The sequence below is a fragment of the Heterodontus francisci genome, chromosome 5, assembly GCF_036365525.1.
Source record: "Heterodontus francisci isolate sHetFra1 chromosome 5, sHetFra1.hap1, whole genome shotgun sequence".
Taxonomy (NCBI): Eukaryota; Metazoa; Chordata; class Chondrichthyes; order Heterodontiformes; family Heterodontidae; genus Heterodontus; species Heterodontus francisci.
Genome location: NC_090375.1, coordinates 69,289,894 through 69,314,481, shown reverse-complemented (window position 1 = coordinate 69,314,481; position 24,588 = coordinate 69,289,894).

The following is a 24,588-nucleotide window of genomic DNA, read 5'->3' as shown; positions in this document are numbered from 1 at the left end:
CTCTAAGCCACCTGAAAACCCTCTAACCCGAAATGTTCAGCAGCCATTCCCTGCCCTTCTTTAAGCCATATTTCAGTAATAGTTGTAATATCATACTTCCAAGTGTCTACCTGTGCCTTCAGCTCAACTGTCAAATTCATTAGACTCCCTGCATTGAAGCATATACCATTAAGCATGGCCAAACTCCTTTTTCACTATTTTATGGCCTTTGTTTACTCTGCATTCCACCCTCGCTTACTAAGTTTCTGCTTCCCATTTCCAGCTTTGCTTCTCTCCCTTCTGACTCTACGCTCAGATTGCCAGAACCCTGCCAAGCTAGTTCAAACCCTCCACAACAGCTCCAACAAATCTTCCCGTAACTACCTTATTCATTCATAGCTGCAATATTTCTTAGGTTCAAAGATCAATAAAACTGATGGATCCTGACTTCCGAGTCACCTGGACAGATGTTTTGTTTTTGTGGGTATCACATGAGGAAAATATTATATATTTTGTTTACTGAGGGAATTCAATCTCTCTATTATTCCAATGGTACTAGTGCCCAATGAATTTTAGTGCAAAGTATTTCTATATTTTATATCCAGTGTTACAAAGTCAAACTAAACAGGTGGTGTAATGTGAAATTGAATATTAATTATTTAAAATCTGAAAAGGATACTCAATTATTAGTTTCGTTTATCAATTTTGCATTTTCATTTGTTGTTTATTTCTTTCTTTTTTAATCTTGTCATCTTTCTACTCTTTTTCTTCTCTGTCACTCACACAAGGGACTGAATTTTGTTGAGCTCCTGACATCGGGCACCGTGGCAAGGGGGATGGGGCTGGAAGACCACACCGGCAGCAACCCACAACGGATCCCGATGATGGGATTGCCGGGCCCAATCTTCCCAGCATTGGCAAGGCTCCATGGTGGCTCACCACTGCCGCTCGGTGACAGGACCAAACTTTAAATATTTAAATTAAGGATAGGCATACCTTTCACAGCGATCTTGCCAGTTGTCCATGATCTTCCGTGCGACAGCTGGCACTCACATGCCTGCACTTTCCCATCCAGGAAAGCTGGCACCACAGAGGTGGGGAAGGGAGGAACTTAGGATTTTCAGAGAAGGTTGGGGGGGTGGAAATGGGGTCAACTCTGCATTTCTAGTGCTGGGGGGAGGAGGGGCGGCCTTTGCGCAGTTGGTAGAGGGAAAGGTCAGATATTAATTATAAGTGTTTTGGTGGAGTGGGGGTGGGGAACAGGGCGGCTATGTATTTTCTTTGTATTGTGGAGGGGGTGTACAGGCTTCAATTGTGCAGGTCTGGCAGCCCTTTAATATTGCGCCAATGCCTGCACAAAGGCAGCTGACGCTCGTTACTGGCATCTCAGAGCCTGCCCTGCCACGTGATTGAGGGGGTGGACTGCCCTGTAGATGAGCAGCCGTGCACTAGATTGCGGCAGCATGGCGATTTGTTTTTGCCAGGCGGCAGCAGAATAAAATTCAGCCCAGGTTGTCTGATGATAAAATATGAATAAAATCTGAAGAGTTATAAAAACTGACTTTGTCTTTTACAACATGGACGTTTCTTTTTAAAAGTGAACAATGCTCAAAAATGGCCACTGAAGGAAAAAAGGACTTGGCCTTTGTATATTAAAACTGTCCGACAGGGACAAAGGAAAATGTTCAAAGCTAAGAGGTGTCAATTGCACCCATCCTAAAACATTCCAGAATCAAATGTCTTCTTCTGAAACAAAGGTGTGAAGTAGCCACGTCCTGGGCCATTGTGCGATCACCATGAGGGAGACCCCAAAGCATCTCCTACCTGGAAGTGAGAAGTAACACAGCTTTATCTTAAAAAGCAGCCTCGAGCAAGACACCCAAGAAAAAAAAGCAGCATCCAGAAGCTTGGTTCCAGTAAACTAAGTGCCTTGCTGTGGAATCCTGCATCTACACTATACAGCAGCAAACTAGAAGTGATCCACTGACTTCAACTGAACTTTCGACCGAGAAAATCTACCATCACGTCAGGCCTGCAACCAACGAGAACTCAATTTCCAAGAGAATTAAACAGGTTTACCGTGACCTCCCCCGAAACTTACCCTCACTTATAATCACTTACCTCTTTTTCCTTTATCTGACCCCCCTTGTGTGTGTGCGCAAACAAATGTGGGAGTGAATGTGGTTGTGACAATTTCGGGATAAGGCGCACTGATCAATAAATAATTGATTTTCTGTTTTCTGTTGCTGTCTGTTTTTTTGGCAAATAAAACACCAAAGGGTTAAAACCCTAATAACAAAATACACTTGCTGCAGTCAGGTGGGAAATGAACAGTGGGAAGCACCCATACCCCTCACCAAGTCGCCGTGACAACTTTCATTGTATTCCTTTCTCTTTTCATTCTTTAATACTTTAGATTTAGTCTTTAGTGGATTCACTTTAATTTCTTCCTTTCTTTTGCTTCTACCCTCTTTCCATGTCTTAAAGTGCTCAGAGAGACATAGCTTAGCAATCCAAATAGCCTGAGGTTTGGGATCTGAAGACAGAGAATAGGACTTTAATGTTGTAATTCTTGACTTTTGCCACAAAATGCAGCTAGTTAATGAACTGGTGACATTCAGCAGGAACTGAGTGCTACAACGTGCCTGCAATACATTGAGGCAGAGCCTTTCAGAAAATAAGCCCAGTGCCAATGGCCTGAGAGGCTGATCTTCTTAGGATCAGGCATTCTCTCAGGAATGCACCTCCAATGAATTTTCTGTCAGGTTCCTCAGATGCCTGACCATGTTCGTGTACAGCAGCAGGACAAGGTTGCCCAAGTTTCTGCAGTAGACATGCAACTTGTAGTTTATTCTCATCAGAACAGTGGCAACCAGAGGAAACAGTCACCCCATTCCCTAAGACTTTAGTCAGCAGCTGAGCAACTCCTGAACTTTGGAAACCCAAATGACACTTAGAAGAAGCTCACAGTTAGCTACAAGTGCTAGAGCATGTAGAGGCAGGAAAGGAATTACAATGAGGTCTACTGCGCATCATGTTTCTCTTATGTTTAGCGTATGGCAATAAATGTCTTTGGCACTTTTTTTTTCCATTTCATCATCATTTAGGAGAACACCTGGGATTGGGGTTATAAAAATGTAATATGTTTATCAGAAGTTACGTTAAAATAATCTTGAGACATCAATGCTATGGGGAAATGGAGGTAATGAGTTTTACGGGGTATGGGTGTCACTGCCTTGGTGGCAATTCAAAGAGCATAAAATCACTTCTAAGGTTTCTTGAACAAGGCACATGATTGTCATCTGACTCATCCTCATGATCTTGCTATAGCTGATCTTTATCCAGACCAACCAACCTTGTCCAAAATCGCTCGTCAAACTCCTGTAGCTGTATGCCTCTTTCTAGTACATAATTAGTTTTTAGTTTTAGAGATACAGCACTGAAACAGGCCCTTCGGCCCACCGAGTCTGTGCCGACCATCAACCACCCATTTATATACTAATCCTACACTACTTCCATATTCCTACCACATCCCCACCTGTCTCTATATTTCCCTACCACCTACCTATACTAGGGACAATTTATAATGGCCAATTTACCTATCAACCCGCAAGTCTTTGGCATGTGGGAGATTTTCTTAAAACTGCAGTATTAACCTTGCCAAACGTTTGTGTTCAAAGTGAGAAAAACCTTAACATTCTTCACACTCTCCAGTTCCTGTTCCTGATGCTCATTAGAGAGTTGATTTTGTTATTAAACTTCAGGACTAAGGATGAGCAAACCATTCAGATTTAACTTTAATGGCTAAGTCCTTTGATGTGTTCCTTTTTGATCTTTTACTCTATTCCCACCCTATTCCAAAATTAGAAATAGCACTACTTTGATTTTGAAGCAAGTTCAAACTGTTCCCTCATGCTTAGTGTGAACTGCATATGGACTGCATTTCAAAGAACATGAAACAAAGCAGAGTTCTCTCACACACCCACTTTATCTTTTGCTAAAAGTTTCACATACACTTAAGAAGGAATGATTCAGCTGAGGGTTATGTGTCTGTGGAACTGACAGAAAATCTGTCAATCAAGCACCACAGGATTTTTTTGAAAGAAATGTTGTCTTCTCCAACAAATGCATTCAGTGACCTGCCTTAGCAAAGTTTCTAATTTTATGTAAAACACCTTTGTTTCTTACAATGTGGCAACATCCCAAGGTGGTAATTTTAAGAGATTGTTCACTATATTGTGGCTGTCACTCAAGATAATCAGAAATTACAGTTATGTGATATACATTTGAAACATTTTTGAAAATATCTGTTCAAGCTTTTTAATATGCTGTTTGAAACAAAAAAAATCATTTTCTGGAAAATATATGCTGCTTCTGCCATCTTCTAAAATTAATTTACAACACCTTGCACTCTACAGAAGATTATATATATAGTAATATATACCACTGACCACCTCCAGGCGCGTATCCATTGTCTCTCGAGATAAGGAGGCCCAAAGAATATATATAGTAATATTTTCCCGAGTGGGTTGCAATCCTGATGTTGGGATGAATTACGGTTTGGGAACCCGGAAGTGGCAGTGGCGAACAACGGACATGATCTTCCTGGAGGCAGCCAATTATGATGCCACGATAGGGAGCTCCATCCAGTTAGGAATGAAGGCTGGGTTCCAGCATCAGGAATTCCAATCAGTGTAGCCCGTGCGGAGGGCCACCAGCCACCTTCGCAGTGTGAGGGTAGCCTGGCCATTGTTTGGGAGAGAAATGCAATACTGTACGAATGTACCTCCTGGCTTGCTGTAGTCATGTGACGTCCACCATGAGGCATTCACTGCAGGCATCCATCAGAAGGAAGTTCAAGAAAGACACGATACAAGAAGACTGTTGTCTTGTGAGCTTGTAACATGGTGTCAGAGTAGAGCTGAGATTGAGTGTTAAAGAGCTGTTTAGAAGCACAGCGAATAAAACAGGAACACAAGAATGTTCAGAGCTGCTGAAAGCTGCTAAAAGCCACAGAAATAGGAACAAAGAAGCACTGAAAGCCTGGTAAGACACAATGGCTGCAAATCTTCCTCTCCCGGCACCAGTCAAAATGAAAGGTGATATGAAGCAAAACTGGCAGTTTATCCACTCGCAATGGCAAAATTGTGAAATTGTGACACATTTAATTAACCAGAGCAGCTATGAGTAGCTACACTTTTTTCACTGTTGGGAAGAGACCATTACAAGATGTATTCCACCGTAAATCTCTCCCAGGAACAAAAAAAACAGACAGCAGAAATTTTGAAAGTCTTGAAGGCACGCTTTGAAACCCAAGTGAACATAACTTATGAATGGTATGTGTTCAATATCAGAGCCCAAGGTGAAAAAGAGTCCATTGATCAATATGTGACTGCATTAACACAGCTCGCAGAATCCTGTGAATATCTACAACTAAAAGATGATCTAATTAAAGATAGTGTTGTATTAGGCATAAGTAATCCCGCAGTGAGTAGTAGTTAGCACGTCTACTGGAGAGGAGAAAATTACTCTCAGGAAAGTGATCTACATGTGCAGAAGCACTGAGGTGAGAAATCAGCAGCTAGAGCATATTCATGGCAGAACAGACCAGGCCGTGCATTATGCTGATAGACATTCCAGGCTGAAAGGGCAGAAAGATCACGAACAAAGGGCAGGATGCAAATACTGGGGAGGACATCTTCTTCTTCTTCTTTGGCCTCCTTATCTCGAGAGACAATGGGTAAGCGCCTGGAGGTGGTCAGTGGTGTGTGGAGCAGGGCCTGGAGTGGCTATAAAGGCCAATTCTAGAGTGACAGGCTCTTCCACAGGTGCTGCAGAAAAATTTGTTTGGGGCTGTTACACAGTTGGCTCTCCCCTTGCGCTTCTGTCTTTTTTCCTGCCAACTGCTAAGTCTCTTCAACTCGCCACACTTTAGCCCTGCCTTTATGGCTGCCCACCAGCTCTGGCGAACGCTGGCAACTGACTTCCACGACAATGTCACAGGAGTTCATGTCGCATTTATAGACATCTTTAAAGCGGAGACATGGACGGCCGGTGGGTCTGATACCAGTGGCGAGCTCGCTGTACAATGTGTCTTTTGGGATCCTGCCATCTTCCATGAACTCACATGGTCAAGGCATCTCAAGCGCCGCTGACTCAGTAGTGTGTATAAGCTGGGGATGTTGGCCGCCTCGAGGACTTCTTTGTTGGAGATACGGTCCCGCCACCTGATGCCAAGGATTCTCCGCAGGCAGCGAAGATGGAATGAATTGAGACGTCGCTCTTGGCTGACATACGTTGTCCAGGCCTCGCTGTCATAGAGCAAGGTACTGAGGACACAGGCTTGATACACTCGGACTTTTGTATTCCGTGTCAGTGCGCCATTTTCCCACACTCTCTTGGCCAGTCTGGACATAGCAGTGGAAGCCTTTCCCATGCGCTTGTTGATTTCAGCATCTAGAGAATCTAGAGACAGGTTACTGGTGATAGTTGAGCCTAGGTAGGTGAACTCTTGAACCACTTCCAGAGCATGATCGCCAATATTGATGGATGGTGCATTTCTGACGTCCTGTCCCATGATGTTCATTTTCTTAAGGCTGATGGTTAGGCCAAATTCGTTGCAGGCAGCCGCAAACCTGTCGATGAGACTCTGCAGACACTCTTCAGTGTGAGATGTTAAAGCAGCATCGTCAGCAAAGAGGAGTTCCCTGATGAGGACTTTCCGTACTTTGGACTTCGCTCTTAGAGGGGCAAGGTTGAACAACCTGCCCCCTGATCTTGTGTGGAGGAAAATTCCTTCTTCTGAAGACTTGAACGCATGTGAGAGCAGCAGGGAGAAGAAAATCCCAAACAGTGTGGGTGTGAGAACACAGCCCTGTTTCACACCACTCAGGATAGGAAAGGGGTCTGATGAGGTGCCGCTGTGTTGAATTGTGCCTTTCATATTGTCATGGAATGAGGTGATGATACTTAGTAGCTTTGGTGGACATCCAATCTTATCTAGTAGTCTGAAGAGACCACGGCTGCTGACGAGGTCAAAGGCTTTGGTGAGATCAATGAAAACAATGTAGAGGGGCATCTGTTGTTCGCGGCATTTCTCCTGTATCTGCCGAAGGGAGAACAGCATGTCAATGGTCGATCTCTCTGCACGAAAGCCACACTGTGCCTCAGGGTAGACGCGCTCGGCCAGCTTCTGGAGCCTGTTTAAAGCGAGTCGAGCAAAGACTTTCCCCACTATGCTGAGCAGGGAGATTCCACGGTAGTGGTTGCAGTCACCGCCACACAAAGGAAAAGAAGGCGTGTCCAGTGTGGGGAAAGCAGTGTTCTCACTGCAAGAAGCTGAATCATTTTGCACACAAGTGTTTGGCTGGAAGGAAGCACTACAAGCAGATACAGATGACCACTGGAGAGATATCAGCCGAAGATTCTGACGAATCACTATACACCATACAACAGGTTGGTTCAGTCAGGTTGATAAGTGATAAATGGTTTGTGACTGTTGGATTGATGACTGCAGAAGAGAATATCAAGTCAACATAAAGTGTCATGCAACTGAATGACCTTCACAGACCTGTGCAAAGTGGCTCAACATGGTGATCCAAAAATGAAGCCCTCGAAAGTCAGGTTGAGGTTATCTGATGGCACCATACTAGTGCCAAGAGGACAAATTACTCTGAGAGCCCAATGTAATGACAAGAATGAAGATCTGACTTTCCAGATAATAGACAGCAAACAAAAGTCACTCATCTCAGCTGGAGCAAGTCTAAAGCTTGGACCAGTAACTTCAACTAGCAAAATCAGAGACCGTGGAACAGATCCTAGAGGAGTACAACAATGTATTCACAGGTTTAGGATGTCTTCCTGGAGAATATCATCTCGATGTAGATGAGAGGTTAAGACCAATTCAGCATCTGCCGAGGAAAGTTCCCGATGCCCTCAAGGCCTGCCTGAAAGACAAGATAGAAGAGCTGGAAAAGAAGGGAGTAATCAAGAAAGTGATAATCCCTTAGAATGGATTAGCAGCATGGTAGCAGTGAAACAACCTGGAAAGCTGAGAGTATGCATTGAACCAAAGTATCTAAATAAAGCTCTGACGAGATCTCACTACCTCATGCCAACCATTGAAGCGATTTTGCCACAATTTGTAAAGGCAAAAATCTTCATTACCCTTGATGCAAAGGATGGTGACTGGCAAGTGAAACTGGATGAAAGCAGCAGCTTACTAACTACATTCTGGACTCCGTTCAGGCGATACAGATGGTTACACATGCTGCTTGGCATTTCCAAGGCTCCAAATGAGGATCAACACAGACAGCATGAGATAGTTAGTGATCTTCCCGGAGTGGAAGAGGTAGGAGATGATCTGCTGGTTTATGATGCGGAGACTCAATGGAAGAAGCCATTGCTGACCACAATCAAAAATCTAGTGCAACTGCTAGACAGAGCTCATCAGATGAACCTGAAGCTGAACAAGAAAAAAATTGGAATTTTAGATGCCCTAAGTCAAGTACATAGGTCATGAACTGACAGTAAAAAGGTCTTCACTCAGATCCTAAAAAGATGAGCATGGTAGCAGCGATGTGGCGACCAACAGGTGTAAAAGCAGTGCAATGAGTTGTTGGAACAAAAACAAGAAATGCTGGATTCACTCAGCAGGTCTGGCAGCATCTGTGGAAAGAGAAGCAGAGTTAACGTTTCGGGTCAGTGACCCTTCTTCGGAACTGACAAATATTAGAAAAGTCACAGATTATAAACAAGTGAGGTGGGGGTTGGGCAAGAGATAACAAAGGAGAAGGTGCAGATTGGACCAGGCCACATAGCTGACCAAAAGGTCACGGAGCAAAGGCAAACAATATGTTAATGGTGTGTTGAAAGACAAAGCATTAGTACAGATTAGGTGTGAATATACTGAATATTGAACATCAGCAAGTGCAAACCTGAAGAAAAACAACCTGAAAAAAACAGTGGGTGAGCAAACTGAACAAACTAAGATGAACTGAAATAAATACAAAAAAAGATTGTAAAAAATGTAAAAAGGAATGCCAAAAAAAAAAAGAAGGAAGAAAAAATAACTAAAAATGACTAAAAATGAAAGTAAAGTGGGGGGCTGTCATGCTCTGAAATTATTGAACTCAATGTTCAGACCTGCAGGCTGTAGTGTGCCTAATCGGTAGATGAGATGCTGTTCCTCGAGCTTGCGTTGATGTTCACTGGAACACTGCAGCAATCCCAGGACAGAGATGTGAGCATGAGAGCAGGGGGGAGTGTTGAAATGGCAAGCAACCGGAAGCTCATGGTCCTGCTTGCGGACTGAGCGGAGATGTTCCGCAAAGCGGTCACCCAGTCTGCGCTTGGTCTCCCCAATGTAGAGGAGACCACACTGTGAGCAACGAATACAGTATACTACATTGAAAGAAGTACAAGTAAATCGCTGCTTCACCTGAAAGGAGTGTTTGGGGCCTGGGATAGTGAGGAGAGAGGAGGTAAAGGGACAGGTATTACACCTCCTGCGATTGCAAGGGAAGGTGCCCTGGGACGGGGACGAGGTGGTGGGGGTAATGGAGGAGTGGACCAGGGTGTCACGGAGGGAACGATCCCTTCGGAATGCTGACAGGGGAAGGGAGGGGAAGATGCGACTGGTAGTGGCATCACGCTGGAGGTGGCGAAAATGGCGGAGGATGATCCTTTGGATATGGAGGCTGGTGGGATGAAAAGTGAGGACAAGGGGAACCCTGTCACGGTTCTGGGAGGGAGGGGAAGGGGTGAGGGTAGAGGTGCGGGGAATGGGTCGGACACGGTTGAGGGCCCTGTCAACCACAGTGGGGGGAAATCCTCGGTTGAGGAAAAAGGAGGTCATATCAGAAGCACCGTCATGGAAGGTAGCATCATCAGAGCAGATGCGTCGGAGACGGAGAAACTGGGAGAATGGAATGGAGTCCTTACAGGAGGTAGGGTGTGAAGAAGTGTAGTCGAGGTAGCTGTGGGAGTCAGTGGGCTTATAATGGATATTGGTAGACAACCTATCCCCAGAGATGGAGACAGAGAAGTCGAGGAAGGGAAGGGAAGTGTCAGAGATGGACCATGTAAAGGTGAGAGAAGGGTGGAAATTGGAAGCAAAGTTGATAAAGTTTTCTAGTTCGGGGCGGGAGCAGGAAACGGCACCGATACAGTCATCAATGTACCGGAAAAAGAGTTGGGGGAGGGGGCCTGAGTAGGACTGGAACAAAGAATGCTCGACATATCCCACAAAAAGACAGGCATAACTAGGACCCATGCGGGTACCCATAGCGACACCTTTTACTTGAAGGAAATGCATGGAGTTGAAGGAGAAGTTGTTCAATGTGAGAACAAGTTCAGCCAGGCGGAGGAGGGTGTTGGTGGATGGGGACTGGTTGGGCCTCTGTTCCAGGAAGAAGCGGAGAGCCCTCAAACCACCCTGGTGGGGGATGGAGGTGTAGAGCGATTGGACGTCCATAGTGAAGAGGAGGCGGTTGGGACCAGGAAACTGGAAATTGTCAAAATGACGTAGGGCGTCAGAAGAGTCACGGATGTAGGTGGGAAGAGACTGGACCAGCGGAGAAAAGATAGAGTCTAGATAGGAAGAAATAAGTTCAGTTGGGCAGGAGCAGGCTGACACAATGGGTCTGCCAGGACAGTCCCGTTTGTGGATTTTGGGAAGGAGGTAGAAGCGGGCTGTCCGGGGTTGCGGGACTATGAGGTTGGAAGCTGTAGAGGGAAGATCTCCAGAGGAGATGAGGCCAGTGACAGTCCTTTGGACGGTGGCTTGATGTTCGGTGGTGGGGTCATGGTCCAGAGGGAGGTAGGAAGAGGTGTCTGTGAGTTGGCGTTGAGCTTCTGCAAGGTAGAGGTCGGTACGCCATACAACAACAGCACCACCCTTGTCTGCAGGTTTGATGACCATGTCGGGGTTAGACCTGAGAGAACGGAGTGCCTCAAGTTCAGAGGGGGACAGGTTAGAGTGAGTGAGGGGGGCAGAGAAATTGAGACAACCAATGTCTCGCCGACAGTTTTCAATGAAGAGATCAAGAGCGGGTAAGAGGCCAGGGTGAGGGGTCCAGGTAGAGGGAGAATGCTGGAGGCGGGTGAATGGGTCTGCTGGTCGGGGGGAGGACTCCTGGTCGAAGAAGTGAGCCCGGAGGCGGAGGCGACGGAAGAAGAGCTCAACGTCATGCCGAGCGCGAAATTCTTTGAGGTGGGGGCGTAAAGGGATAAAACTGAGACCTTTGCTGAGTACAGAACGCTCAGCATCAGAGAGGGGGAGGTCAGAGGGTATAGTGAATACACGGCAAGGGGTCAGATCAGAAGGGGTGGGGTCAGAGGGAAGTGAAGCGGAAGGAGGATCTGGAGGGGCATTAGTCCCCATCAGCTGCTGGAGCTTGCGTTCCTTAACACCTGAAAGGAAGAAAAAAAGTTTTTTGTTAATGCGTCGGATGAGACGTAAGATGAGATGAAACTGCGGAGTAGAACAAATTTGAGATAAGGTGAGACGGTGCTGCTGGAGAGAGAGGTCCAGTGTGTGCATATGGCGGCGCATAGCACTGAGTGTGGATCTCAGGATGCGGCGAGAGTAGCAGTCCGAGGAACGTTGTATTTCTCTGAGATACCTGTGATCCTGGGTGGTTTCAAAGCATGATGGGTGAAACTGCAGTTGGAATCCACGTGGAATCAGTCGGAGCCGGAGACAGTCACTGAGGAAGGAGATGTGGCTGTGAAAACGGTTTTGGTAGATACCTTATCAAACACCAGGAGGGAAATAGAAAGCAATGAAGGTGAACAAGGTAAAAGAGACAAACGAAAATCCCGTCGGAGAGAAGAGCAAAACTTCTTCAAGGTAGGCATTCCTGGAAGAGAAGTGGCAGTGAATTAAACACTAAAATAAAAGCAAAATACTGCTTTTGTTGGTTTCATCAACTATTTAACAAGATTATTGCCCAATTTGTCATCGGAGTGTAAACCATTACGCCAACTGACTGCCGAGGACGTGCAATGGTATTCAGGCACAGAACAAGGATTAGAGGAGACATGAGGAAAAACTTTTTCACCCAGAGGGTGGTGGGTGTCTGGAATTCACTGCCTGGATCAGTGGTGGAGGCAGAAAGCCTCAACTCATTTACAAAAGGTACCTAGACATGCACCTGAAATGCTGTAACCTGCAAGGCTACGGACCAGGTGCTGGTAGGTGGGATTAGATTGGGCAGCTAGATTTTTCAGACGGTGCAGACATAATGGGCTGAGTGGCCTCCTTCTGTGCCATAAATTTTCTATGGTTTCTAACAAGAAGCAGCGTTCTCTAAAATCAAGTAACTAGCGACGGCCACGCCAGTGTTGAAATACTATGACGTAAATGAAGAAGTCACCTTACTGTGTGATACCAGTGAGACAGGACTTGGAGCAACCCTCATGCAGCAAGAGCAACCTTGGGTAGGTGGTGGTGAGCCACCTTCTTGAGCCACTGTAGTCCATGTGGTGTAGATACATCCACAGTGCTGTTAGGGAGAGAGTTCCAGCATTTTGACCCAGCAACAGTGAAGGAACACCAATACATTTCCAAGTCAGAGTGGTGTGTGGCTTGGAGGAAACTTGCAGTTAGTGGTGTTCCCATGCACCTGCTGCCTTTGTCCTTCGAGTGGTAAAGGTTACATGTTTGGAAGGTGCTGTCAAAGGAGGGTTGGTGAGTTGCTGCAGTGCATCTTGTATATGGTACACATCGCTGCCACTGTGCATCGGCAGTGGAGGGAGTGAATATCTAAAGTGGTGAATAGGGTTCCGATCAAGCGGGCTGCTTTGTATTGGACAGTGGTAGAGCTTCTTGTGTCTTTGGAGCTGCACTCAACCAGGCAAATGGAGGGTATTCCATCACACTACTGATTTGTGCCTTGCAGATGGTGGACAGGCTTTGGTGAGTCAGGAAAATTCCCAGCATCTGACCTGCTGTTGTAGCCACAGTATTTATATGTCGGGTCCAGTTCAGTTTCTGGTCAATGGTAACCCCCAGGATGTTGATGCTGGGTGATTCAGCAATGCTAATACCATTGAACGTCAAGGGGGGGATGATTAGATTCTATTCTTGGAAACGGTCATTGCCTGGCACTTGTGTGGCATGAATGTTACTTGCCACTTATCAGTCCAAACCCGAATGAAGGTGTTACTGCATGTGGGCACAGACTGCTTCAGATTCTGGGGAGTCGCGAATAGTACCGAGCACTGCAATCACCAGTGAACATCCCCTCATCTGTCCTTATGATGAAGGGAAGGTCATTGAAGAAACAGCTGAAGATGGTTGGGCCTAGGACACTACCCTGAGGAGCTCCAGCGGTGATGTTTTAGGGCCAAGATAATTGGCCTCCAACAATCACAACCATTTTCCTTTGTGATAGGTGTGACTCAAACCAGTGGAGAGTTTTCCTCTGATTCCCATTGACTTCAATTTTGCTAGGGTTCCTTGATCCCACACTCGGTCAAATGCTGCCTTGATGTCAAGGGCAGTCACTCTCACCCCACCTGTGGAATTCAGATGTTTTGTTCCATGTTTGGACCAAGGCTGTAATGAGATTAGAGCCCACTGTCCCTGGCAGAACCCAACTGAGCATCAGTGAGCAGGTTATTGCTGAGTAAGTTCCACTTGATAGCACAGTCCATGACACATTCCATCACTTTGTTGATTGAGATTAGACTGATGGCGCAGTAATGGGCCAGATTCAATTTGTCCTGCCTTTTGTCATGGGATTGAGGATGGGGTTGTTTGTGGAGCCTCCTCCTCCAGTTAGTTGTTCAATTGTCCACCATGATTCACGACTGGATGTGACAGGACTGCAGAGCTTTGATCTGATCCATTGATTGTGGATTGCTTTGCTCTATCGCATGCTGCTATCACTGTTTAGCATGCATGTAGTCCTGTGTTGTAGCTTCACCAGATTGGTGCCCCATTTTTAGGTATGCTTGGTGCTGCTCCTGGTATGCTGTCCTGCATTTCTCAGGGTTTAACCCTGGCTTGATAGTAATGGTGGAGTATGCCAGGCCACAATGTTACATATTGTGGTTGAGTACAACTCTGCTGCAGCTGATGGCCCAGAGTGCCCAGTTTTGAGCTGCTTGATCTGTTCTGAATGTATCCCATTTAGCATGTTGGTAGCGCCACAGACCACAATGGATGGTATCCTCAGTGTGAAGACAGGAATTGTCTCCACGAAGGCTGTGCAGTGGTCACTCCTACCAAAACTGTCATGGACAGATGCATCTGTGACAGGAAGATTAGTGAGGGCAAGGCAAGGTTGTCCCCCCACTTGTTGGTTCCCTCACGAGCTGACGCAGGCCCTATCTGGCAGATATGTCCTTTAGGACTCGGCCAGCTCAGTCAATAGTGGTGCTACCGAGCCACTCTTGGTGATGGATATTGAAGTCCCCTACCCAGAGTATATTCTGTGTTCTTGCTACCCTCAGTGCTTCCTCCAAGTGCTGTTCCACATGGAGGCATACTAATTCCTCAGCTAAGGGAGGACAGTAGCTGGTAATCAGGAGGAGATTTCCTTGCAATGTTTAACCTCATGCTATGAGACTTCATGGGGTCCAGAGTCAGTCAATTTGAGGACTCACAGGGCAGTTCCCTCCGGACTGTGTACCACTGTGCTGCCACCTCTGGTGGGTCGGGGATATTATTGATTCGGTGACTATGACTATGTCAGGCTGTTGACTGACTAGTTTGTGAGACAGCTCTCCCAGTTTTGGTGCAAGTCCCCAGATGTTAGTAAGGATGACTTTGCAGGGAAAACTGAGCAGGAACCCTAGGTCGCTGATGGGTGGTCTGTCTTGTTTCATTCTTTGCTAACTTTTCTGTAGCAGTTTGATACAATTGAGTGGCTTGCAAAGCCACGTCAAAAGGGCAGTTAAGAGAAAATCACATTGCTGTGGGTCTGAGTCGCATGTAGGCCAGACTGGGTAAGGACAGCAGATTTCCTTCCCTGAAGGGCATTAGAGAACCAGATGGGTTTTTATGACACAGATAGTTTCATGGTCACCATTACTGAGAATAGCTTTTTATTCCAGATTTGTTAATTAATTGAATTTGAATTTCTCCAGCTGCTGTGGCAGCATTTGAATTTGTGTTTCTCGAGAATTAGAATCATAGAAAGTTTAAGGCATAGAAAGAGGCCTCTAAGCCCATCATGTCTGCGCCGGCTGAAAAACAAACCATCCAGCCTAATCCCACCTTCCAGCATTTGGTCCTGCAGGTTACAGCACTTGAGGTGCATATCCAGACTCCTTTTGAATGAGTTGGGGGTTTCTGCCTCTACTACCCTTTTCGACAGTGAGTTCCAGACCCCCACCAGCCTTTGGGTGAAAAAAATTTCCTCATCTCCCTTCTAATCTTTCTATCAATCACTAAACCTATACCCCCAAGTCACTGATCTCTCTAAGGTAAAATAGGCCCTTCACATCCACTCTATCCAGGCCCCTCACAATTTTGTACATTTCAATCAAATCTCCCCTCAGCCTTTGCTAACATGGAGAACAACCTCAGCCTATCCAATCTTTCATCATAGCTGCATTTTTCCAGTCCCGGTAACATGCTTATAAATCTCTTCTGTACCCTCTAGTGTAATTGCATCCTTATTCTAGGCCTCTGGATTACTAGTCCAGTAACATGTCCACTACACTACCGTTCCTGGATTCCTCTGTCCTCCTGAACACAGTGAATGGCAAACTGGGAGATATTGGAGATGTTGACTGCTCCAGCTTAGAAGGACCCCAATGCAAAGAGGTTCGTGGCAATGCTTCCTTGCCCTATTGTAAGGGTGCAGTTCTGCCTGAAACTGGTGATAGATTTCAGTGAGCACCTTCTGAGTGACGCTGAAAAAATACAGGCATTGTTCCTTCGGTTGAGATCTGAGAATTGCTTCCTGAAGACCCAGGGTGGATATGCATCCTACTGAGAGCCCTTCTCCTCCTCTTTGAGCAGCCTGTCCTCCTTTCTGTTGCTTCTGCTCATTCTCCCTGTCATGCTGCAGGGCAAAGGGAATTAAAGCTACAGACATAACTGGCAGAAAGTGCTATGAGCAGAACCCTTGAAGTGAGAACCAAGGCCTTCATCCTTTACCACACCTTTCTCTGTAGACTTCAACAAATTTAAGTAGCAGTACAAGTCTCCAAATACTTCTACAAACCCAGCAACTGCCAGTAGAAGTCAATAAACAACTAACCTGAAAGTGGATGATGATCCCTTTTAAAAGCACGGGTGCTGGGTCCTTCCTGCTGCTGAATGCATGTACAGCTATGAGAGTAAGCAAGGGCATTAGCTGGAGCATGAGGCTGAAAATGGCACCACTAGAGTCAAATCAAGATAAGGCTGAAACATTTGCAACAATCCTCAGCCAGAAGTGCTGAGTGGATGATCCGTCTTGGCCTCCCCCTGAATCACAGAATAGTTAGTGCAGAAGGAGGCCATTTGGCCCATCATGTCAGCACTGGCTTTCCGAAAGAGCAATTCCCTCAGTTCCATTCCCCTGCCTTCTCCCCATACTGCATATCCTTCCTTTTCATATAACTGTCTAATTCCCTTTTGAATGCTTCAATTGAACCTGTTTCCACCACACTCATTCTAGACCTTAACCAATCGCTGCGTGAAAAAGATTTTTCCCATGTCACTTTTGCTTCTCTTACCAAATACTGCAAATCTGTGCCCTCTCGTTCTTGATCCTTTCACGAGTGGGAACAGTTTCTCTCTATCTACTCTGTCCAGACCCCCCATGATTTTGAATACCTCTATCAAATCACCTCTCAGCATTCTCTTCTCCAAGGAAAACAGTCCTAACTTCTCCAGTCTATCTTCACAACTGAAATTCCTCATCCCTGGAACCATTCTCGTGAATCTTCTCTGTATACTCTCTCTAATGCCCTCACGTCTTTTCTCAAGTGCAGCACCCAGAATTGGGTGCAATATTCCAGCTGATGCAAAACTAGTGTCTTATACAAGTTCAACATAACGTCCTTGCTCTTGTACGGACTGGTTCAATACCTGAGGAGTCACAAATGGTGCTGAACATCCCCACTTCTGACCTTAGGATTGAAGGAAGGTCATTAATGAAGTAGCTGAAGATGGTTGGGCCTAGGACACTACCCTGAGGAACTCCGGCAGTGATGTCCTGGAGCTGAGATGATTGACCTCCAACAACCGTAGCGCTAGGTATGGCTCCAATGAGCGGAGAGTTTTCCCCGATTCCCATTGACTCAAGTTTTGCTAGGGCTCCTTGATACTATGCTCAGTCAAATGCTGCCTTGATGTCAAGGGCAGTCACTCACCTCACCTCTTGTGCTCAGCTCTTTTGTCCATGTTTGAACCAAGGCTGTAATGAGGTCAGGAGGTGAGTGGCCCTGGCGGAACCCAAACTGAGCGTTACTGAGCAGGTTATTACTAAGCAAGTGCCACTTGATAGCACTGTCGATGACACCAGTATTAGAACAACCTAAGAAAGAAGATTGCCACTAATTTGAGTCTTCCAAAACTTTAATAATTTGGGAGATACCAAACATTAAAATTTATTTAAGGACGGGGAAGAGTTCTAACCAGATAATTGGAGGGCAATAAGTTTAATGTTAGCTGTGGGAAATTAGTAGGGTCCATTATCACAGGTCAAATAAGTAAAACTGCTTGTCCAATGGTTAAACATTAGAAAGACCAAAACAATTCTCTTCAGCACCTGCCACAAACTCTGTACCTTTTCTACTGCTATCATTCCCCTCCACGGCCACTGTCTCAGCTTGAACCAGACTATTTGCAAGCTCGGCATCCTATTCAACCCCAAGCTGAGCTTTGTGTAATGGCTGTCCAACTGGAGGTCAATGTCAAAATGGCAATGGGTCGAACAATAGCTGGAACAGACAGTAAGTTCTGCATTCCAATTTTGTGTAAGCTGAAATGAAAATTATAGCCTATATCTTTTATAGATAAAAAAAAATGCCTGCTGTGCAGTATTTTATTATTAAACATCCAATGGAAAAGCTATGAAACTTGAAGAGTCTTTACATTCACATGTAAAATTTATGATAGAGTATAAGACAAATATCAACAGTTAATATTTCTGGCAATTAAAACAGTCCCCGTACAACAACAGCATCAGGATTTTTGCAATTTTAATAACATTTAGTCAAAAAATGTAATAGATTTAGTTGCTGAATTTTTCAAAACAAATATTTTGAGTTTGACAAGTGTGAAAGGTTTAAAGAATACAAAAATAGGGATGTGTTCAATAGGAATATAAAAGGAAACCAGGCTTTGCTTGTCAATGCAGTTGCAATTTTGAGTGAGTAAATATACAATAATACATGCCTGAAAGTGAGATACGAGCAATAATCTAATTAAGGTCTCAGAAGATGTTTTCAGACAAGGGAATGAGTTGTGATGAAAGGTCACAAAGCTGAAACATTAACTCTGCTTCTCTCTCCACAGAGGCTGCCAGACCTGCTGAATATTTCCAGCATTTCTTGTTTTTGTATTAGAGAGAATCTAACCATCTCCGCTAGACTTTCAATAGCATTACGATCGCTGAATCCCCCACTATCAACATCCTGGGGGTTACCATTGACCAGAAACTGAACTGGAGTAGCCATATAAATACCATGGCTACAATAGCAGGTCAGAGGCTAGGAATCCTGCGGCAAGTAACTCACCTCCTGATTCCCCATAGCCTGTCCACCATCTACAAGGCACAAGTCAGGAGTTTGATGGGATACTCTCCACTTGCCTGGATGGGTGCACCTCCAACACTTAAGAAGCTTGACACCATCCAGGACAAAGCAGCCCGCTTGACTGGCACCCCATCCACAAATATTCACTCCCTCCACCACCAACGCACACTGGTAGCAGAGTGTACCATCTACAAGATGCACTGCAGCAATGCACCAAGGCTCCTTAGACAACACCTTCCAAACCCCCGACCTCTACCAACTAGAAGGACAAGGGCAGAAGATGCATGGGACCACTACCTGCACATTCCCCTCCAAGCTACACACCATCCTTACTTGGAACTTTACATCTTTACATTCACATGTAAAATTTATGATAGAGTATAAGACAAATATCAACAGTAATACTTCTGGCAATTAAAACAGTCCCCGTACAACAACAGCATCAGGAGTTTTGCAATTTTAATAACATTTAGTCAAAAATGTAATAGAATTAGTTGCTGAATTTTTCAAAACAAATATTTTGAGTTTGACAGTGTGAAAGGTTTAAAGAATACAAAAATAGGGATGTGTTCAATAGGAATATAAATCTAAGGAAACCGGTCTTGCCTGTCAATGCAGTTGCAATTTTGAGTGAGTAAATATACAATAATACATGCCTGAAAGTGAGATACGAGCAATAATCTAATTAAGGGCTCAGAAGCTGTTATAGGCCAAGGGAATGAGTTCCGATGAAAGGTCACAAAGCTGAAATGTTAATTCTGCTTCTCTCTCCACAGATGCTGCCTTATCTGCTGAGTATTTTCAGCACTTTCTGTTTTATTGCAGATTTCCAACATCCACAAAATTAACATAAAAGAAAAATACTAAGTTAGATCTCATCTCATTCCACACTGTTATTCTTTAGAAATATATTCTGCTTATGTGTCTGGATGTTTTATTGTTTGAATCCATTTCCCCTGTATTTCTCCATTCCTGGTGGACCTATATGCGATATGAGTGAGCAATATAATGGTGGCTGTGGGTCCTAAACCCATTTGTTACCTCCATTGTTTAATTGCAACTAGCTTCAGAGATGAGCTTAGATATGTGGATCTCTGGTAGTTTAAGAAGACCACTGTCTGGTAGAAGCTCATCTTCCACTAACTACAGAGTTTGGACAATAGTTTTGAATCATCCAAATCCAAAATCATCTGAAAACTCATTTGCAGTACAGATAGCAATTAAATATGTCAATAGTGACTGATCAAATGTAGCTGTGGCATGAATGTACAAAATAGACATTAATCAAGAAAATGGGAGAGTGCTGTATCCATTACCATGTTGGGTCATTTTAGATTCACTGACTGAATGAAACAAATTTCACTGAGGGTTGTCGGGCACCTGTCTGATCTTGGGCTTCAGCTCCACTTTCCCGCTCGCTCGTTATATCCCTCGATTCCCTGAGAGACCACAAATCTGTCTATCTCAGCCTTAGATGTATTAAACGATGGAGCATCCACAACCCTCTGGGGTAGAGCATTCCAAAGATTCACAACCCTTTGAGTGCAGTAATTTCTCTTCATCTCAGTCCTGAATAATTGGCCCCTTATCTTGAGACTGTCCCCGTGTTTTAGATTCCATGACCAGCAGAAACAATCTCAGTGTTTACCCTATCGGCCCCTTCAGAATCTTGTATGTTTCAATCAGATCACCTCTCATCCTTCTAAGCTCCAGAAAATATAGGCCCAGTTTACTTAACATCTCATCAGAGGTCAAACCTCTCATCCCAGGACCAATCTTCACTGCATTGCCTCCAATGCAAGTATATCCTTCCTCATATATGGAGACCAAAACCCTGTCCAATTCTAGCAAAACTTCCTTATTCCTGTACTCCAATCCCCTTGCAATAAAGACCAACATGCAATTTGTCTTCCTAATTGCTTGTTGTACCTGCATGTTAATTTTCTGCATTCCTTGTACAAACACACCCAAGTCTCTTTGAACTTCGACACTTACAAGTTTCACACCTTTTAATCACATCCTCAAAAAACTAATAAATTCGTCAAAAAGCATTTCCCTTTAGTAAAACAATGTTGACATGTTCTAATCATACTGTGCTTTTCCAATTACATTGTTAAATCTTGCTTAATAGATTCCAGCATTTTCTCAACGACTGATGATAGGATAACTGGCCTGTAGTTCCTGGTTTTGTCCCTCGTTCCTTTCTTGAAAAGTGGTGTAATATTTGCCAACTTCCAATCTGATGTGACTGTTCCTGAATCTAAGGAATTTTGGAAAACCATAGCTGGTGCATCCACTATCTCTGCAGCTATCCCTTTTAGAAAACTAGGGTGTAGGCCATCAGGTCCCAGGGATTTGTCAGATTTTAGTCCTTTGAGTTTCTAATACTTTGGGCTGGACTTTTCCTGCTTGCCAGCGAGATTGGCGGCGAGCTTCAAAAGCAGCACAGTGCATGTGCGAGATGTGTGCCACAGAGCTGCCCCAATATTTAGCACGGCGACTCATTTACATGGAGGGGGTGGAACGCCCAGCCCCGATGACATAGAGGGGTGGGCACTCCATCCCCAGCAACGGTGTCATCACACAGGCGCCAGTGCCATTTTTAAAGGACTTCAGGCCCTTTAGGGTATTTAAATTTTTAAAGGGACAGCTTTTTAAAAATTAAAATTTTATTCAAAGTTCCAATCCCCTCTCCCACCCCCTCAATGACTGATCAGTTTATTAATTACCCTCTCCCCCCAAAAAACCTTTCTTCTAATCCCAAACTTCCGCCCCACCCGAACTTTAGTAACTGATCTTCAATCCCTTCCCACCATCCCCTCAACAAATAGCAAGAGTTTTCCCCGCTCCCACCCCCCGCCCCACCACCATGAAAACTTCACTCCTCCCCCCTCCCCACCAGTGTGCCACCTTGGATCTCCAAACGGAGATCCGAAGGCACGGGAGCTCCAGCAACCGGTCAGAATATTGACGTGGGATGGCGGTCGCAAGTAGTTATGTATTAATTAAAAATTTAAATATTTGGGCGGCACAGTGGCGCAGTGGTTAGCACCGCAGCCTCACAGCTCCAGCGACCCGGGTTCAATTCTGGGTACTGCCTGCGTGGAGTTTGCAAGTTCTCCCTGTGTCTGCGTGGGTTTCCTCCGGGTGCTCCGGTTTCTTCCCACATGCCAAAGACTTGCAGGTTGATAGGTTAATTGGCCATTATAAATTGCCCCTAGTATAGGAAGGTGGCAGGGAAAATATAGGGACAGGTGGGGATATGGGATTAGTGTAGGATTAGTATAAATGGGTGGTTGATGGTCGGCACAGACTCAGTGGGCCGAAGGGCCTGTTTCAGTGCTGTATCTCTAAACTAAACTAAATTGCCATCGCCAAGCGGTGGTGGGGTGGGGGGGTGACGGGTGCTGCCACGAGGCCTTGCTGCCAGTAATATGGGGCAGGACCTTCTCTGCGTCAAGGCCCATGGCGAGCCTCTCCCGGGCCCCCGATATCGGGGGGTGGGAGGGGTTTGTTGCTGATAAATTCCAGCCCCTTTTCTCTGCTGATATTAATTTCCTTAATCTACTCATTCTTTAGTGTCTAGGTTACAGTCTATTTCTGATATGAAATTTGTATCTATGAAAACAGATACAATATTTGTTCAATGCCTGTGCCATTTCCCCATTCCCCATGATAATTTCTCTTATCCCTGCTTCGAAGAGACTAGTGTTTACTTTAACTACTCTCCCTTTTGATATAGCTATAAAAGCTCTTACAATCTGTTTAAATATTACTGGCTATTTTTAAAATCTGTCTTTATGGGGATGTAGGCGTCACTGGCCAGGCCAGCATTTTTTGCCCATCACTAATTGCCCATGAGAAGGTGGTGGTGAGCTGCCTTCTTGAACCACTGCTGTCCATGTAGGTACGCCCACAGTGCTATTAGGAAGGGAGTTCCAGCATTTTGACCCAGCGACAGTGAAGGAATGGTGATTATAGTTCCAAGCCAGGATGGTGTGTGGATTGGAAGGGAACTTGAAGGTGGGGGTGTTCCCGTGCAACTGCTGCCCTTGTCTTTCTGGGTAGTAGAGGTCGTGGGTTTGGAAGGTGCTGCCTAAGGAGCCTTAGTGCTTTGCTGCAGTGCATTTATAGATGGTTAACTTTTAGATAGGGCTAAAATGAACTGATTTAAAGAGCCAGGGGAATTTAAACAGTTTAAGAGGGCAGATTGGGGGAGAAAACGTTAGGGATGGCAGCAGATGGCCATGGATAGAGTTGAACAGCAAGGGAGCTTCCTAGGGAGCTTTAAATCAGTTCATTTTAGCCCTATCTAAAAGTTAACAGTTAGTTTTAGTGTATGTTACCTGGGCCCACTGCCCTCCCCCAGCCACACCTGCTCTTTGTTTTCTCAATGAAATTGATCCGGATGAAACTGACAAGCACAGCTGCCGATACTTCAATCTCCGATCCTGCTGTCTTCACAGTCCAGAGTGTCTGCAGCCACGGCATGCGGTAAGTCCATTGAGGTGAAGAAGGAGCTGCGGGACCCGAGAGAAGTCCTGTGAAAAGGTGCCCCGAACACCCAAAACATCCACGAACGGCCCCCCCGGCCGCAACTTCAAAGCGCCCGCGGGAGATGGCTCGGAGAGCATCTGCAGCGCACTGTCGGCAATGCTGCATGCTTTTATTTAAACCACTGCAAAAAAAAACCCTTAGCAAATGTAATCACCTCTAAGTCTGCCAAATGATGCTTCACCTCCCGAAGGACGTGGATGAGCTTTCCGGACGTCGATGGTGGGCACTGAGGAAATGGCTTATTACCTGCACCAGATTCCACCCCCCCTCCCCCCCGTTTTACCCCCCTTCCACCCACCCCCGTCCCCTTCCCTGCTCCACCCTCTCAGCTCACCCCCTCACAACCCCGTCCCAGCCCGCCCCCCCCTCGCACCATCTTCACCCCGCACCCCCTTCCCCTGCACCCCCCCCCCACCCCCTCCCTCTACCCCTCCCCCTCCCCCTTGCATCCCCTCCTCCCACCGGCACCATCCTACACCTGTGTAGGGGCCCCAACAACCCCACTGCCTTGTGGGCGTCTCGGGAGAGACCAAGGCTAAGGGAGTAAACCCTAACAGAAAATCCGGAGCGGAACCCTGTAGGCGGTCATGTGTCACCTTTGGCATGTTTCCGGCAGTTCCTGCAGCCATACTGGTGCCAAACGTCGTGTCCTGCACTCCTTTGGACCCCACCAGAAAGGCCGAGAGGGGGGTTTTGACGACTGGGCAATTCTCAACCTCCATAAATTTGCCCAGGCATGCGCCATGGAGAGGTCACTCCATAGTTGCCTCACAGTGACTAAAACAACACGGAAGGCAGCAGTTACGGGTTATAAGTCCAGATAAATTGGCGTAGAAACTGGGCGCCACGGGTTGCCTTTGTCGGTGGGAGAGGTCATTGCACCTCACTGGACAGCTACCGCCCGCCTCAAACCGGGCAGCCCCCGGTCAATAAGGTTCTGTCCCGCCACAGTCTGCCTGCTTCAATGGGTGCTTGGAGCTCAGGGTCATTGCCCGAAAGGTGGACTGATACACCGCACCAAACAACATGAAAAAAGGAAAGAAGGTACCAGCCCTTCGCTTTGCAAGCTGGAACGTCAGAACTATGTGTCCTGGCCTGTCGGAAGACCTTACACAAATCAACGATTCTCGGAAGACCGCCATCATTAACAACGAGCTCAGTAGATTCAATGTGGACATTGCAGCACTTCAGGAGACTCGCCTCCCCGCGAGTGGCTCTCTAGCAGAGCAAGACTACACCTTCTTCTGGCAGGGCAGGGATCCTGAAGAACCAAGACAGCATGGAGTGGGCTTCGCCATCAGAAACTCCTTGCTCAGCATGATAGAGCCTCCCTCAAATGGCTCGGAACGC